The sequence below is a fragment of the Triticum dicoccoides genome, chromosome 2B (assembly GCF_002162155.2).
Source record: "Triticum dicoccoides isolate Atlit2015 ecotype Zavitan chromosome 2B, WEW_v2.0, whole genome shotgun sequence".
NCBI lineage: Eukaryota > Viridiplantae > Streptophyta > Magnoliopsida > Poales > Poaceae > Triticum > Triticum dicoccoides.
The window spans coordinates 556,718,174-556,733,391 of NC_041383.1; the positions used below are offsets into that span (position 1 = coordinate 556,718,174).

The window sequence follows — 15,218 nt, forward strand, 5'->3', positions numbered from 1 at the left end:
GTAGAACCCTAGCGTCCTGATCTTTCACGATTGGAGTGGGATCCCTCGAAGAACACGAAGAACACGGGGAAGAACGGAGAGAAATCACAAGGGGAAACACTCAAAAACAAGTCCAATCACACATCCACTAGACAATGAAACACACAAGATCCACAAGGTACATGAACAACAAAGAGAAAGATACAAGGTAGAGTTCGTCTCGAAGAGGAGGTCTTCAAGGTATCCTAGACGGATCTTCCCACGAGGGGGTCTTGAATCCAAGATGGATCTTCTCCGAAGAGGTCGCGGTCTCTCACGAGGAGTAGATCCGTATGGATGAGCAAAGCTCTATTTCAAAATGAGCAAAATCTGTGCAAACCCTAGGAAGGAGGTGGAGGTGGTTTATTTATAGTCTAAGCCACGAAGGGGTAAGTGGGAGAGGGGTACAAGGCCAAAGGTCCGCGGCTGCGCACAGGCAGGGCGGTACTACCGCTTGGAGGGGCGGTAGTACCGGACTTATACTGCTCGATCACTGGAGTTTGTCGGGTTGAGCGGTAGTAGGGTGGATGTTGGGCGGTAGTGCCGCTTGGGTGGCCTCAGCGGTAGTACCGCTTGGAGTGGACGGTGTTGGAAATATGCCCTAGAGGCAATAATAAAATGGTTATTATTGTATTTCCTTGTTCGTGATAATTGTCTATTGTTCATGCTATAATTGTATTAACTGGAAACTGCAATACATGTGTGAATACATAGACCACAACATGTCCCTAGTGAGCCTCTAGTTGACTAGCTCGTTGATCAACAGATGGTCATGGTTTCCTGACCATGGACATTGGATGTCATTGATAACTGGATCACTTCATTAGGAGAATGATGTGATGGACAAGACCCAATCCTAAGCATAGTACAAGATCGTGTAGTTCGTTTCCTAAAGCTTTTCAAATGTCAAGTATCATTTCCTTAGACCATGAGATTGTGTAACTCCCGGATACCGTAGGAGTGCTTTGGGTGTACCAAACGTCACAACGTAACTGGGTGACTATAAAGGTGCACTACAGGTATCTCCGAAAGTGTCTGTTGGGTTGGCACGAATCGAGACTGGGATTTGTCACTCTGTATGACGGAGAGGTATCTCTGGGCCCACTAGGTAATGCATCATCATAATGAGCTCAATGTGACTAAGTAGTTAGTCACGGGATCATGCATTACGGAACGAGTAAATTGACTTGCCGGTAACGAGATTGAACGAGGTATTGGGATACCGACGATCGAATCTCGGGCAAGTAACGTACCGATTGACAAAGGGAATTGCATACAGGATTGCTTGAATCCTTGACATCGTGGTTCATCCGATGAGATCATCGTGGAACATGTGGGAGCCAACATGGGTATCCAGATCCCGCTGTTGGTTATTGGCCGGAGAGGTGTCTCGGTCATGTCTGCATGATTCCCGAACCCGTAGGATCTACACACTTAAAGGTTCGATGACGCTAGGGCTATAAAGGAAGTTTGTATGTGGTTACCGAATGTTGTTCGGAGTCCCGGATGAGATCCCGTACATCACGAGGAGTTCCGGAATGGTCCGGAGGTAAAGATTTATATATGGGAAGTCCAGTTTCAGTCACTGGAATAGTTTCGGGGGTTATCGGTATTGTACCAGGACCACCGAAAGGTGTCCGAAGGTCCACCGGGTGGGGCCACTGGCCCCGGGGGGCTTGATGGGCTGAATATGGGAGGGAACCAGCCCCTAGTGGGCTGGTGCTCCCCTCCCCAAGGGCCCAAGGCGCCTAGGGTTGAAAAACCCTAGGGGAGGGGGTGTCTCCACCTTGCTTGGGGGCAAGCCTCCCCTCCTGGCCGCCGCCCCTCCCCTCTAGATGGGATCTGGAGGGGGCCGGCCCCCTCTCCCCTTCCCCTATATATATATTGGGGGTTTTGGGGCTGCCAAAGACATGAGTTTCCCTCTCTCCTGGTGCAGCCCTACCCCTCTCCCTCCTCATCTCCCGCAGTGCTTGGCGAAGCCCTGCTGGAGTGCCACGCTCCTCCATCACCACCACGCTGTTGTGCTGCTGCTGGACGGAGTCTTCCCCAACCTCTCCCTCTCTCATTGCTGGATCAAGGCACGGGAGACGTCACCGGGCTGCACATGTGTTGAACGCGGAGGCACCGTTGTTCGGTGCTTAGATCGGATTCGGCCGCGATCTGAATCGCTTCATGAACGACTCCACCAACCGCGTTCTTGCAACGCTTCCGCATCGCGATCTTCAAGGGTATGAAGATACACTCCCCTCTCTCTTGTTGCTAGAATCTCCATAGATTGATCTTGGTGATGCGTAGAAAATTTTGCATTTCTGCTACGTTCCCCTACAGTGGCATCATGAGCTAGGTCTATTGCGTAGATTCTATGCACGAGTAGAACACAACTTGTTGTGGGCGTTGATCTTGTTCAATATGCTTACCGTTACTAGTCCTATCTTGTTTCGACGGTATTGTGGGATGAAGCGGCCCAGACCGACCTTACACGTACACTTACGTGAGACAGGTTCCACTGACTGACATGCACTTGTTGCATAAGGTGGCTAGCGGGTGCCAGTCTCTCCCACTTTAGTCGGATCGGATTCGATGAAAAGGGTCCTTATGAAGGGTAAATAGCAATTGGCATATCACGTTGTGGTTTTGGCGTAGGTAAGAAACGTTCTTGCTATAAACCTATAGCAGCCACGTAAAAAAAACTTGCAACAACAATTAGAGGACGTCTAACTTGTTTTTGCAGCATATGCCGTGTGATGTGATATGGCCAAGAAGGATGTGATGAATTAAATATATGTGATGTATGAGATTGATCATATTCATGTAATAGGAATCACGACTTGCATGTCGATGAGTATGACAACCGGCAGGAGCCATAGGAGTTGTCTTTATTTATTGTATGACTTGCGTGTCACTCAATAACGCCATGTAATTACTTTACTTCATTACTAAACCATTAGCCATAGTAGTAGAAGTAATAGTTGGCGAGACAACTTCATGGAGACACGATGATGGAGATCACGATGATGGAGATCATGGTGTCATGCCGGTGACGATGATGATCATGGAGCCCCGAAGATGGCGATCAAAAGGAGCAAAATGATATTGGCCATATCATGTCACTATTTGATTGCATGTGATGTTTATCATGTTTATGCATCTTATTTGCTTAGAACGATGGTAGTAAATAAGATGATCCCTCATAATAATTTCAAGAAAGTGTCCCCCCTAACTGTGCACCGTTGCGAAAGATCGTTGCTTCGAAGCACCACGTGATGATCGGGTGTGATAGATTCTAACGTTCACATACAACAGGTGTAAGCCAGATTTACACATGCGAAACACTTAGGTTGACTTTACGAACCTAGCATGTACAGACATGGCCTCGGAACACAAGAGACCGAAAGGTCGAACATGAGTCGTATAGTAGATACGATCAACATGAAGATGTTCACCAAAGATGACTAGTCCGTCTCACGTGATGATCGGACACGGCCTAGTTGACTCGGATCATGTATCACTTAGATGACTAGAGGGATGTCTGTCTGAGTGGGAGTTCATCAAATAATTTGATTAGATGAACTTAATTATCCTGAACATAGTCAAAAGGCCTTTGCAAATTATGTCGTAGCTCGCGTTTTAGTTCTACTATTTTAGATATGTTCCTAGAGAAAATCTAGTTGAAAGTTGATAGTAGCATTATGCGAAGTGGGTCCGTAAACTGAGGATTGTCCTCATTGCTGCGTAGAAGGCTTATGTCCTTAATGCACCGCTCGGTGTGCTGAACCTCGAATGTCATCTGTGGATGTTGCAAACATCTGACATACACGTTTTGATGACTACGTGATAGTTCAGTAATGTTAAATGGTTTAGAATTGAGGCGCTGAAGACATTTTAGAAACATCGCGGAACATATAAGATGTTCCAAGGGCTGAAATTGGGATTTCAGGCTCGTGCCTAAGTCAAGAGGTATAAGACCTCCGACGAGTTTCTTAGCCTACAAACTAAGGGAGAAAAGCTCAATCGTTGAGCTTGTACTCAGATTGGCTGGGTACAACAATCACTTGAATTGAGTGGGAGGTAATCTTCCAGATTAGATATTGATGTTTCTCCAAAGTCACTTCCACCAAGCTACTAGAGCTTCGTGATGAACTATAACATATCAGGGATAGATATGATGTCCTTGAAATATTCGCGATGTTTGACACCGCAAAAGTAGAAATCAAGAAGGAGCATCAATTGTTGATGGTTAGTGAAACCACTAGTTTCAAGAAGGGCAAGGGCAAGAAGGGATACTTCATGAAATGGCAAGTCAGTTGCTGCTCTAGTGAAGAAACCCAAGGTTGAACCCAAACCCAAGACTAAGTGCTTCTGTAATGAGGGGAACAATCACTGAAGCAAAACTACCCTAGATACTTGGTAGATGAGAAGGTTGGCAATGTTGAAAGAAGTATATTGGATATATGTTATATTAATGTGTACTTTACTAGTACTCCTAGTAGCACCATGGCAGTAGATACCGGTTCAGTTGCTAAGTGTTAGTAACTCGAAATAAAAGGCTACGGAATAAACAGAGACTAGCTAAAGGTGAGATGATGATATGTGTTGGAAGTGTTTCCAAGGTTGATGTGATCAAGCATCGCATACTCCCTCTACCATCGGGATCGGTGTTAAACCTAAATAATTGTTATTTAGTGTTTGCGTTGAGCATAGACATGATTGGATTATGTCTATCGAAATACGGTTATTCATTTAAGGAGAATAATGGTTACTCTGTTTATTTAAATAATACCTTCAATGGTCTTGCACCTAAAATGAATGGTTTATTGAATCTCGATCGTAGTGATACACATGTTCATGCCAAAAGATATAAGATAGTAATGATAGTACCACTTGCTTGTGGCACTGCCATTTGAGTCATATTGGTATAAAATGCATGAAGAAGCTCCATGTTGATGGATCTTTGGACTCACTCGTTTTTGAAAAGTTTGAGACATGCGAACCATGTCTATTGGTATGTGCGCATGAAGAAACTCCATGCAGATTGATCGTTTGGACTCACTTGATTCTAAATCACTTGAGACATGCAAATCATACCACATGAGCAAGATGACTGAAAAGCCTCGTTTTCAGTAAGATGGAACAAGAGAGCAACTTGTTGGAAGTAATACATTTTGATGTGTGTTATCCAATGAGTGCCGAGGCACGCAGTGGATATCGTTATGTTCTTACTTCACAGATGATTTGAGTAGATGCTGGGTATATTTATTTGATGAAACACAAGTCTAAATTATTGAAATGTTCAAGTAATTTCAGAGTGAAGTTGAAGATCGTCGTGACAAGAGGATAAAATGTCTATGATATGATCATAGAGATGAATATCTGAGTTACGTGTTTGGTACACAATTAAGACATTGTGGAAATTGTTTCACAACTAATACCGCTTGTAACACCATACTGTGATGGTGTGTCCGAACATCATAGATGCACCCTATTGGTCATGGGGCATTCCATGATGTCTCTTATCGAATTACCACTATCGTTTATGGATTAGGCATTAGAGACAACCGCATTCACTTTAATATGGCACCACATAATTCCGTTGAGATGACACCATGTGAACTATGGTTTAGAGAAACCTAAGCTGTCATTTCTTGAAAGTTTGGGGCTGCGACGCTTATATGAAAAGGTTTCAACCTAGTAAGCTCGAACCCAAAACGAATAAATGCATCTTCATAGGTCACCCAAAATAGTTGGGTATGCCTCCTATTTCAGATTCAGAAGCAAAAGTAATTGTTTCTAGAAACGGGTCCTTTCTCGAGGAAAGGTTTCTCTCGAAAGAATTGAGTGGGAGGATGGTGGAGACTTGATAAGGTTATTGAACCATCACTTCAACCAGTGTGTAGTAGGGCACAGGAAGTTGTTCCTGTGGCGCCTACACCAATTGAAGTGGAAGCTGATGATAGTGATCATGAAACTTCGGATCAAGTCACTACCAAACCTCGTAGGTCGACAAGGACGCGTATTGTTTCAGAGTGGTACGTAATCCTGTCTTGGAGGTCATGTCGCTAGACAACAATGAACCTACGAGCTATGGAGAAGCGATGGTGGGCCCGGATTCTGACAAATGGCTAGAGGCCATAAAATCCGAGAGAGGATCCATGTCTACCAAAGTGTAGGCTTTGGAAGAACTACTTGATGGTCGTAAGGCTATTGGGTACAGATGGATTTTAAAAGGAAGACGGACAATGATGGTAAGTGTCACCATTAAGAAAGCTCAACTTGTCGTTAAGATGTTTTCCGACAAGTTCAAGGAGTTGACTACAATGAGACTTTCTCACTCGTAGCGATGCTAAGAGTCTGTTGGAATTATATTAGCAGTTACTGCATTATTTATGAAATCTTGCAGATAGGATGTCAAAACATTGTTTCCTCGACGATTTTCTTGAGGAAAGGTTGTATGTGATACAACCAGAAGGTTTTGTCAATCCTGAAAGATGCTAACAAGTATGCAAAGCTCCAGTAATCCTTCTCGGACTGGAGTAAGCATCTCGGAGAAGGAATATACGCTTTGATGAGATGATCAAAGATTTTGGGTTTATACAAAGTTTATGAGAAACTTTTATTTCCAAAGAAGTGAGTGGGAGCACTATAGAATTTCTGATGAGTATATGTTGTTGACATATTGTTGATCGGAAATGATGTAGAATTTCTGGAAAGCATATAGGGTTATTTGAAAGGTGTTTTTCAAAGGAAAACCTGGATTAAGCTACTTGATCATTGAGCGTTAAGATCTATAAGGATAGATCAAAAACGCTTAATAATACTTTCAAATGAATACATACCGTGACAAGATTTTGAAGGAGTTCAAAATAGATCGACAAAGAAGAAGTTCTTGGCTGTGTTATAAGGTATGAGTATTGAGTAAGACTCAAGACCTGACCATGGCAAAAAAGAGAGAAAGGACGAAGGTCGTCCCCTATGCTTTAGACATAGGCTCTACAGTATGCTATGCTGTGTACCGCACCTAAAGTGTGCCTTGCCATGAGTCAGTCAAGGGGTACAAGAGTGATCCAGGAATGGATCACATGACAGCGGTCAAACTTAACCTTAGTAACTAGTGGACTAAGGAATTTTCTCGATAATGGAGGTGGTAAAAGAGTTTGTCGTAAAGGGTTACGCCGATGCAAACTTTGACACTAATCCGGATGACTCTGAGTAGTAAACCGGATTCGTATAGTAGAGCAGTTATATGGAATAGTTCCAAATAGCGCGTGGTAGCTGCATCTAGGAGATGACATAGAGATTTGTAAAGCACACACGGATCTGAAAGATTCAGACCCGTCGACTAATAACCTCTCTCACAAGCGAGATATGATCAAACCCAATGGGTGTTGGATTCATTATAATCACATAGTGATGTGAACTAGATTACTGACTCTAGTGCAAGTGGGAGACTGTTGGAAATATGCCCTAGAGGCAATAATAAAATGGTTATTATTGTATTTCCTTGTTCATGATAATTGTCTATTGTTCATGCTATAATTGTATTAACTGGAAACCGTAATACATGTGTGAATACATAGACCACAACATGTCCCTAGTGAGCCTCTAGTTGACTAGCTCGTTGATCAACAGATGGTCATGGTTTCCTGACCATGGACATTGGATGTCATTGATAACTGGATCATATCATTAGGAGAATGATGTGATGGACAAGACCCAATCCTAAGCATAGTACAAGATCGTGTAGTTCGTTTGCTAAAGCTTTTCAAATGTCAAGTATCATTTCCTTAGACCATGAGATTGTGTAACTCCCGGATACCGTAGGAGTGCTTTGGGTGTACCAAACGTCACAACGTAACTAGGTGACTATAAAGGTGCACTACAGGTATCTCCGAAAGTGTCTGTTGGGTTGGCACGAATCGAGACTGGGATTTGTCACTCCGTATGACGGAGAGGTATCTCTGGGCCCACTCGGTAATGCATCATCATAATGAGCTCAATGTGACTAAGTAGTTAGTCACGGGATCATGCATTACGGAATGAGTAAAGTGACTTGCCGGTAACGAGATTGAACGAGGTATTGGGATACCGACGATCAAATCTCGGGCAAGTAACGTATCGATTGACAAAGGGAATTGCATACAGGATTGCTTGAATCCTTGACATCGTGGTTCATCCGATGAGATCATCGTGGAACATGTGGGAGCCAACATGGGTATCCATATCCTGCTGTTGGTTATTGGCCGGAGAGGTGTCTCGGTCATGTCTGCATGATTCCCGAACCCGTAGGGTCTACACACTTAAAGGTTTGATGACGCTAGGGCTATAAAGGAAGTTTTTATGTGGTTACCGAATGTTGTTCGGAGTCCCGGATGAGATCCCAGACATCACGAGGAGTTCCGGAATGGTCCGGAGGTAAAGATTTATATATGGGAAGTCCAGTTTCAGTCACCGGAATAGTTTCGGGGGTTATCGGTATTGTACTGGGACCACCGAAAGGTGTCCGGAGGTCCACCGGGTGGGGCCACCTGCCCCAGGGGGCTTGATGGGCTGAATATGGGAGGGAACCAGCCCCTAGTGGGCTGGTGCGCCCCTCCCCAAGGGCCCAAGGCGCCTAGGGTTGAAAAACCCTAGGGGAGGGGGGCGCCTCCACCTTGCTTGGGGGGCAAGCCTCCCCTCCTGGCCACCGCCCCTCCCCTCTAGATGGGATCTGGAGGGGGCCGGCCCCCTCTCCCCTTCCCCTATATATATTGGGGGTTTTGGGGCTGCCAAAGACATGAGTTTCCCTCTCTCCTGGTGCAGCCCTACCCCTCTCCCTCCTCGTCTCTCGCAGTGCTTGGTGAAGCCCTGCTGGAGTGCCACGCTCCTCCATCACCACCACGCCGTTGTGCTGCTGCTAGACGGAGTCTTCCCCAACCTCTCCCTCTCTCATTGCTGGATCAAGGCACGGGAGACGTCACCGGGCTGCACGTGTGTTGAACGCGGAGGCACCGTTGTTCGGTGCTTAGATCGGATTCGGCCGCGATCTGAATCGCTACATGAACGACTCCACCAACCGCGTTCTTGCAATGCTTCCGCATCGCGATCTTCAAGGGTATGAAGATACACTCCCCTCTCTCTTGTTGCTCGAATCTCCATAGATTGATCTTGGTGATGCGTAGAAAATTTTGAATTTCTGCTACGTTCCCCTACATGCAGTAGTACCGCTCGTTCTGGAGAGGCCATGTTCTCTTCCTCCTTCTCTTCCATGCTCCCCTCGCAAATGGTGTAGTCAATCCTTGGCGCTTGCACTCCTCCTTGACATTCGTGAAGCTCCGACAATACCTATGCATGCGCACGGGAGAAGTGTCAAGTAGTATACCATCCTTAAAGGGGTCAAGTGAACACGTGTAAAGGAGAAGATTCACCTTTATGTATGAGAAGTAGATGTCGCACGTGTCACTTGCCGAACGGACTCTTGACATGGTGATGTCCATAGGATGCTCCGCATCAACATCTCTAACTAATAGACCCTTTATATTGCGCCGAACCGTAAAATAACCGTCGGTTTGTAGTTTTGCGTGAAAAAAGTGGTCCAAACAGATACCGTATCGGACCAGGGCCAACCCGTGGGTGACCCCTATCGCTAGCGAGATTTGGCTGGAGGGACATTTTCGTGCAGCGATTCCCGCTCTTCCTTCCGTCTGCCGCCATTGTTCTTCCTCCGCCCGCTCCGGACCACCTTCCCCGGCTCTATAGCGCTGCCATGGACGCGTCCCAGCCATCGCCCGTTGTCGTGGAAGTCATGGACGCGCCAACCCCTCAAGCAGATGTCGTCGCCGGCCATGTCGCGCCCGTCGCCGTTCAAGCCTCCACCGCCCATCCCCGCAAGTGCCAGGGTAACATCGTCCAGAACGGCGCTCTCGCAACCGCCGCCGCGAATTTGGTGCAGGACATCCCCACCCCGCCGGTGAAGATGCGCAAGGTGGCGGGGGTGAAACGCAAGAAGGCCGCCACAAAAGGTCCTGCGAGCACCGCGCCACCACCTCCGCCGATCGCCACCCCAAGAGCTCCCACGAGGACGCCCGCCAAAGATGTTGCTGCCACCGCCCCCGAGGTGTTCGACGGAATGGGTGCAAGGTATGAAACTTTGATTTTCTTGTAGTTTCTTTTACTTTTCACCATTGGGATTTTTCGTGACTTGTGGAGCGAAATTGTAGTGCCGATTTGCATGATGCAACTGCCGAGTTTGTGCACATGTTGGACGACAACACCGTCGACATTGATCAAGCCTTGATCGGTGAATACGACTACAATGAGATGGATGGTGGTGTGCACGATCACGGTGAGGAAGAAGATGAGGTGGAGGTGATTGGGGAGGGGGTGTTCGACCAAGCTCAAGCAAAAGTGCGCGCGAGATCGAAGAACTACACGCAATTGGGAGATCGAATCTTGATCAAGGCTTGGGAATCTGGGTCTCTTGATGCGTGCACCGGCACTGACCAAACCGCCAAGCGGTATTGACAAAGGATTGAGGACCAGTTTTTCCGAATGATGGCAAAGTGACCCCCGAGGACGCCACACACGTATAGCTCACTCCAAGGTCGTTGGGGATGTGATCAATCCGATTTGTAGCCATTGGAGTGGTTGCTTGGAGCAAGTCCGCAATGCACCTCCAAAGAATGGCATGTATCACAAGGAGGGAGATCTTGGAGAGAGAGAAGTAAGCGGCGATGGGTGGTGGCTTCGGGGGCGGTGGTGGACAATGATGATGATGGTCATGATGGTCATGGAGGTGGTGGTGGCTTTGGTGGCGGTGGTGGAGAGTGGTGATGACGATGATGGTCATGAAGATGGTGGTGGCTTTTTGCATGAGGTTCTTTTGGGCCACGGATGAAAACTATGTTTAAGTGTAGCCATTTGTCATAATTGTGATCAAATTGTCTAATTTTTTTTTCAGTTTGAGGGCTGGCGCAGTCTGCGACGGATCAGACCCTGCAAGGCCGAACGATAAAACAAAATATCATAGAATATTCTGTTTTACTGTTCGGCCTTGTGGGGTCTGTTCCGCCGCAGCCAGCACTAGCCCTCAAAACACGTTTTACGTGGCCCTTATACTTATTTTAAAGGTCCGTGATATAAGGAGTCTGTTAGAGATGCTCTTACGGGGGTATATGCCTCCTCCAACACGCATGTCGTTTGGCCTTTGCATTGTTCGATGGAGATGGGGTGCTCCTCATTGCGTTGGTGGCTTCGAGATCTATGATTCATTATTTTATCTGTCTATCTACGGATTATCGTATTTTCATTTGGCATGTGTTGAATTATGCTTTATTTTGATTCGTTGTATTGTTGCATTTGTGATGATTTTATGATATACGATGGACGTGCATGGAATTTGAATATGGGGGTTGTGATTGTCCAAGAGGACAAATGAGGGGGCGTTTGGTGTTGTACGGAGACGCCCCCGGAGGGCGGATTTTGCCCAATCCTTACAACCGTGGAGCCCAGCAGGTGAACTGAAGAAAGGTAATCACTCATGTTTAACACACCTCTGGTAGAAATGTCTGTTGCCAAAATGTAGGAGAATTTCATTAACAATATACAAATATCCCATGGTAAGAAGTTTTGATATTATTTTAGGGATTAGGCATTCATTTGATGCGGAATAATATTGGACATAAACAAAGTTGTACTCACAAGGAATAAATTCATGAATAATGCGAGCACCAGGACTTGAACCCTGGTGGGATGAGGATATCACTGTCCCTCTAACCATCCAACCACAAATTGGTTCGCGTCTGAAAAGATCCGATGATATGTTGAGTTATTTGAAGAAATATTTTTTAGTTAAGCTGGGTACTCAGAATAATTAGCAGGCTTGTTGGAGAATATTATTTCGGGGAAAATGTTTCTAATTTTTTGTAGAATAAAAGTATATTGTGATATAGGGATAAGAATTGTTTTTTACGGAAATATCATCATGACGATTTGTATTTCATGTGAAAAAGGGTTACATTGTTTGGTCAAATATTGAGCAAAAAGTCAGGAGGCTCGAACTGCCGCACAATAGTTCACGGGTTCTCTCACTTACTCAGCCAACAAATTTGCCGCCACATTGACTGACTTAGGGCACTGATGAAAACTAATAAAATGAGTCCTCTCATTTAGAGCATCTCCAGCGGATCCCGTATAATGCCGATATGCAAAATACATATACAGTTCACGAAAAAACGGCTTTACGGGCCGGCGGGGGCGGCAGCAGAGTCAAACCCCGCAAAATGGAGAATATCCTTTTTTTACAGGTCCGCTTTGCGGAGTCTGCTCGGCCACAGCCCGCATCGACCCGCAAATCAGTAATCTACATTTCAATTTCAGACGTGAAAACACATTTCTTTGCTTTTTTATTTTCTTCAACGGCACTGGATACATAGTAATTCACCAAATCTTTGGTAGAATAGTAAGGCCAAAGAAAGCAAGAACCACAATTATGCATTTTAGAAGATATCCAATTTCCATAACTGCTCCCACTAGTTGGACCAATATCTTCTCCATGCCTTCGTTGTTGATCTGCGGATTGTTGATCTTGCATTACCTTCTTCTTCTTTGATTCTAAAGAAGTAGACGTTGCTTCCCCTCTAGTTTCTTCTCTGTTTCTTCTCTAATTCTATATGCAGCCGCATCTGTAGCCTCAGTTCTACTATGGAGTGCACGGACATCTATTAAGTTTTTTTCTATCAACGAATCAATGTATTCTCCATCCCAAGACCAAAATGAGCATCCATCTTCCTACACACATGACGATGTCCATGAGATACCGAAATTGAACCAAATAGAGTGACAAAGCCAAATGGAAACAACAACATACCCTGTTGTTTTCACATTTGAAGAATACCCATCCGGGGTGCTTGGGCGTGCTAGAAGTTATCTGCAGCACTGTCCGCGTGTAGCCGTCCCACTGTATGAGCGGCATCGGCGAGCCGGCGAGCCGCTGGGCGAGCGCCGAGCCCGGTGGATGGGCGGCCGAATCCTTGTTGGCAAACTGATGACGGCGGCTACAGGACGAACCAATCCATGACTTTGCCGGGGCTGTGCAGGGTGCTCCCCGACCAATCCATGGCTTGGCGTAGCCACCGGTGGCCGGAAACGCCAAATCCGGCCGCTGCGACGAACAGCCGCTGATCTGCTCGTTTCCGGTCCGCCGACGCGGGAGAAAGTGGCAGACATGGAGAATTATGAGTTGCACAAGGAATAATTGTCTTTGATGTAGAACTCGGATGTTATTTTGCGTACAATATTTTTGACGTGGTGAGAAAAAAATTGCAAAATGCCCAGGAACGAAATAAAGCATAATTATTGACAGGAATTACAGTCATGTGCTGTTAAGAAGATAGAAAGGTACATTTTCGTATGGAAGATACAAATTTATTTTATGATAGAATAGTTTATGTTGGAGGAAAATATTAATATAATTTTAGACTAACAAATGGTATTACATTTGTTGTAGAAAAAAATAATAGTATTGTTAGAAAAATTGTTCATAAAAGTATGGAGAATAAAAAATTTATGAATGGATAATTCCATGATGGCATGGGTGTGTGTAATACATCACGGGACTTGTTCGAGAAATGATGGTAAATGTGAACGAAGAAAAATAATAAGAACTCATATTTTAAGACAATAAAATGTTCAGTTCTTGTAGTTAGAATCATGTTTTTTTTGCGGAAATGTCATAGTAGTCTGATGTAAGATGGATTATATGTTGTTAGTGACATATTAGTAAGTAATTTCTCCTCTAACCTTAGGTTGTTAGGGCAAACTTTCCCCCACCAGGCTTCATCGGTGAACCCCGTGGATTCATCTCCCATCTGTGTGTCTCCACTCCGGTTAGTAGTTTAGTTTAGAGGTTTTTTAGTCCTTGCAGGCGCTTCTTCTATGAGTTTGTCTTATGGGCATCGATCCTCCTCGAGTTTGTCCATATGATGCGATGAGGTTAGGATTTCTTGTCATGTGGCAAGATTTTGTGTCAGGTGTTCAACGACAACGACTGTTGCTCCAGAGTGCCGGTCCTTAATTAAGGGCACACCCACGAAGACTTCGTAGTTGTCATCATAAGGTCAAATTGGCTCCGGTAGGGGAGCGGCGATTACTCATTCTAGCGTGGTTTGTTGCTCTCATAATCTCAATGTAATTTTATTTTATTTGATGTTCAGTGAACTGCTATAATAGATAGGATGATTTTCACACACAAAAAAGTACGCCCTCCGTCCCAAAATAAGTGTCTCAACTTTATGCTAGCTCTAATACAAATTTATACTAAGCTCAAGACACGCTAGCACAAAGTTGAGACACTTATTTTGAAACGGAGTGAGTAGTAAAATGAAAAATATGATTTTTTTAGACAATAAATCTTGAAGAATATGGGTATAATAAATTTTGTAATAAGCACAAAAGTACAGATCCAAACATGCGCGCTGCGCACAAGTTTCTCTCGTGCATGCTACGTTGAGTTTTAATCAAGCGTGGGTGGCCGTTGATACCGCATTAAAACGATGACTGTATCTGTATGTATGACACATCGGCAAGTTGCTAGTCAGCCCGGATCTGCCAAGCAAAAACATGTACTACCACTCTACGTTTTTGCAATGAAAAAGACATGTACTCTACGTGTACAGAGTTGCAGGCGTGGAGCCATGGCCGCGCGCGGTGCGTCACGAGGCTTGTCACGCCAGCCAGCTGGGGAGAGAGGCGGAGGTGGAGTGGAAGTCGGCTGACAGTGACAGAGAAAGAAATGCAGATGGAGCCACCCAGATGTCAAGACCGTCTTTGTCGAAAAAAAAGAAGAGTTAAGGCCGTGGCTTCACCCCAAGCTACTCGTCAGACAGACAGCGCGCAAATTTGCAGATCTCTCGGCGGCTCCGCAGCGAGCAACCGGCGCTAGCTGCCCCCCCTTCCCTCCCGCGTGCCGACGGAAGCTGCAGGCACGCCCCGCTCCCTCCCTCCCTCCCTCTCTCCTCTATTTTCTGTACCGCACCGGCCGAGGGGGAGCCGCTGGGCGGCGCGTGGCGAGTGGCGACGGAGGCTGACGCCGATCTGGGTTTGGGTGCGGCGGGCCGGAGGGACAAGCTTAGCTGGGCGGGGCGCAGTTCCTCCAGCGACGTCGTTGCAGGTGCTTGGTTGCTGCTGACCCGTAGGGTGGGTGGGGGGAAGGGGAGGGCGCTGGGGCT

General features: G+C 45.8%; 1 protein-coding gene across 1 annotated transcript in view; it reads left to right on the plus strand.

Moving 5' to 3' along the window:
- The first annotated feature begins 14,824 nt into the window (after positions 1-14,824).
- LOC119364819 (transmembrane protein 184C-like) overlaps positions 14,825-15,218 on the plus strand; it is a 4,152-nt gene continuing 3,758 nt past the window's right edge. Inside the window, exon 1 of the mRNA XM_037630363.1 lies at positions 14,825-14,972. The gene's annotated coding sequence lies outside the window, so the exon portion shown is untranslated. The remainder of the gene's footprint in view (positions 14,973-15,218) is intronic.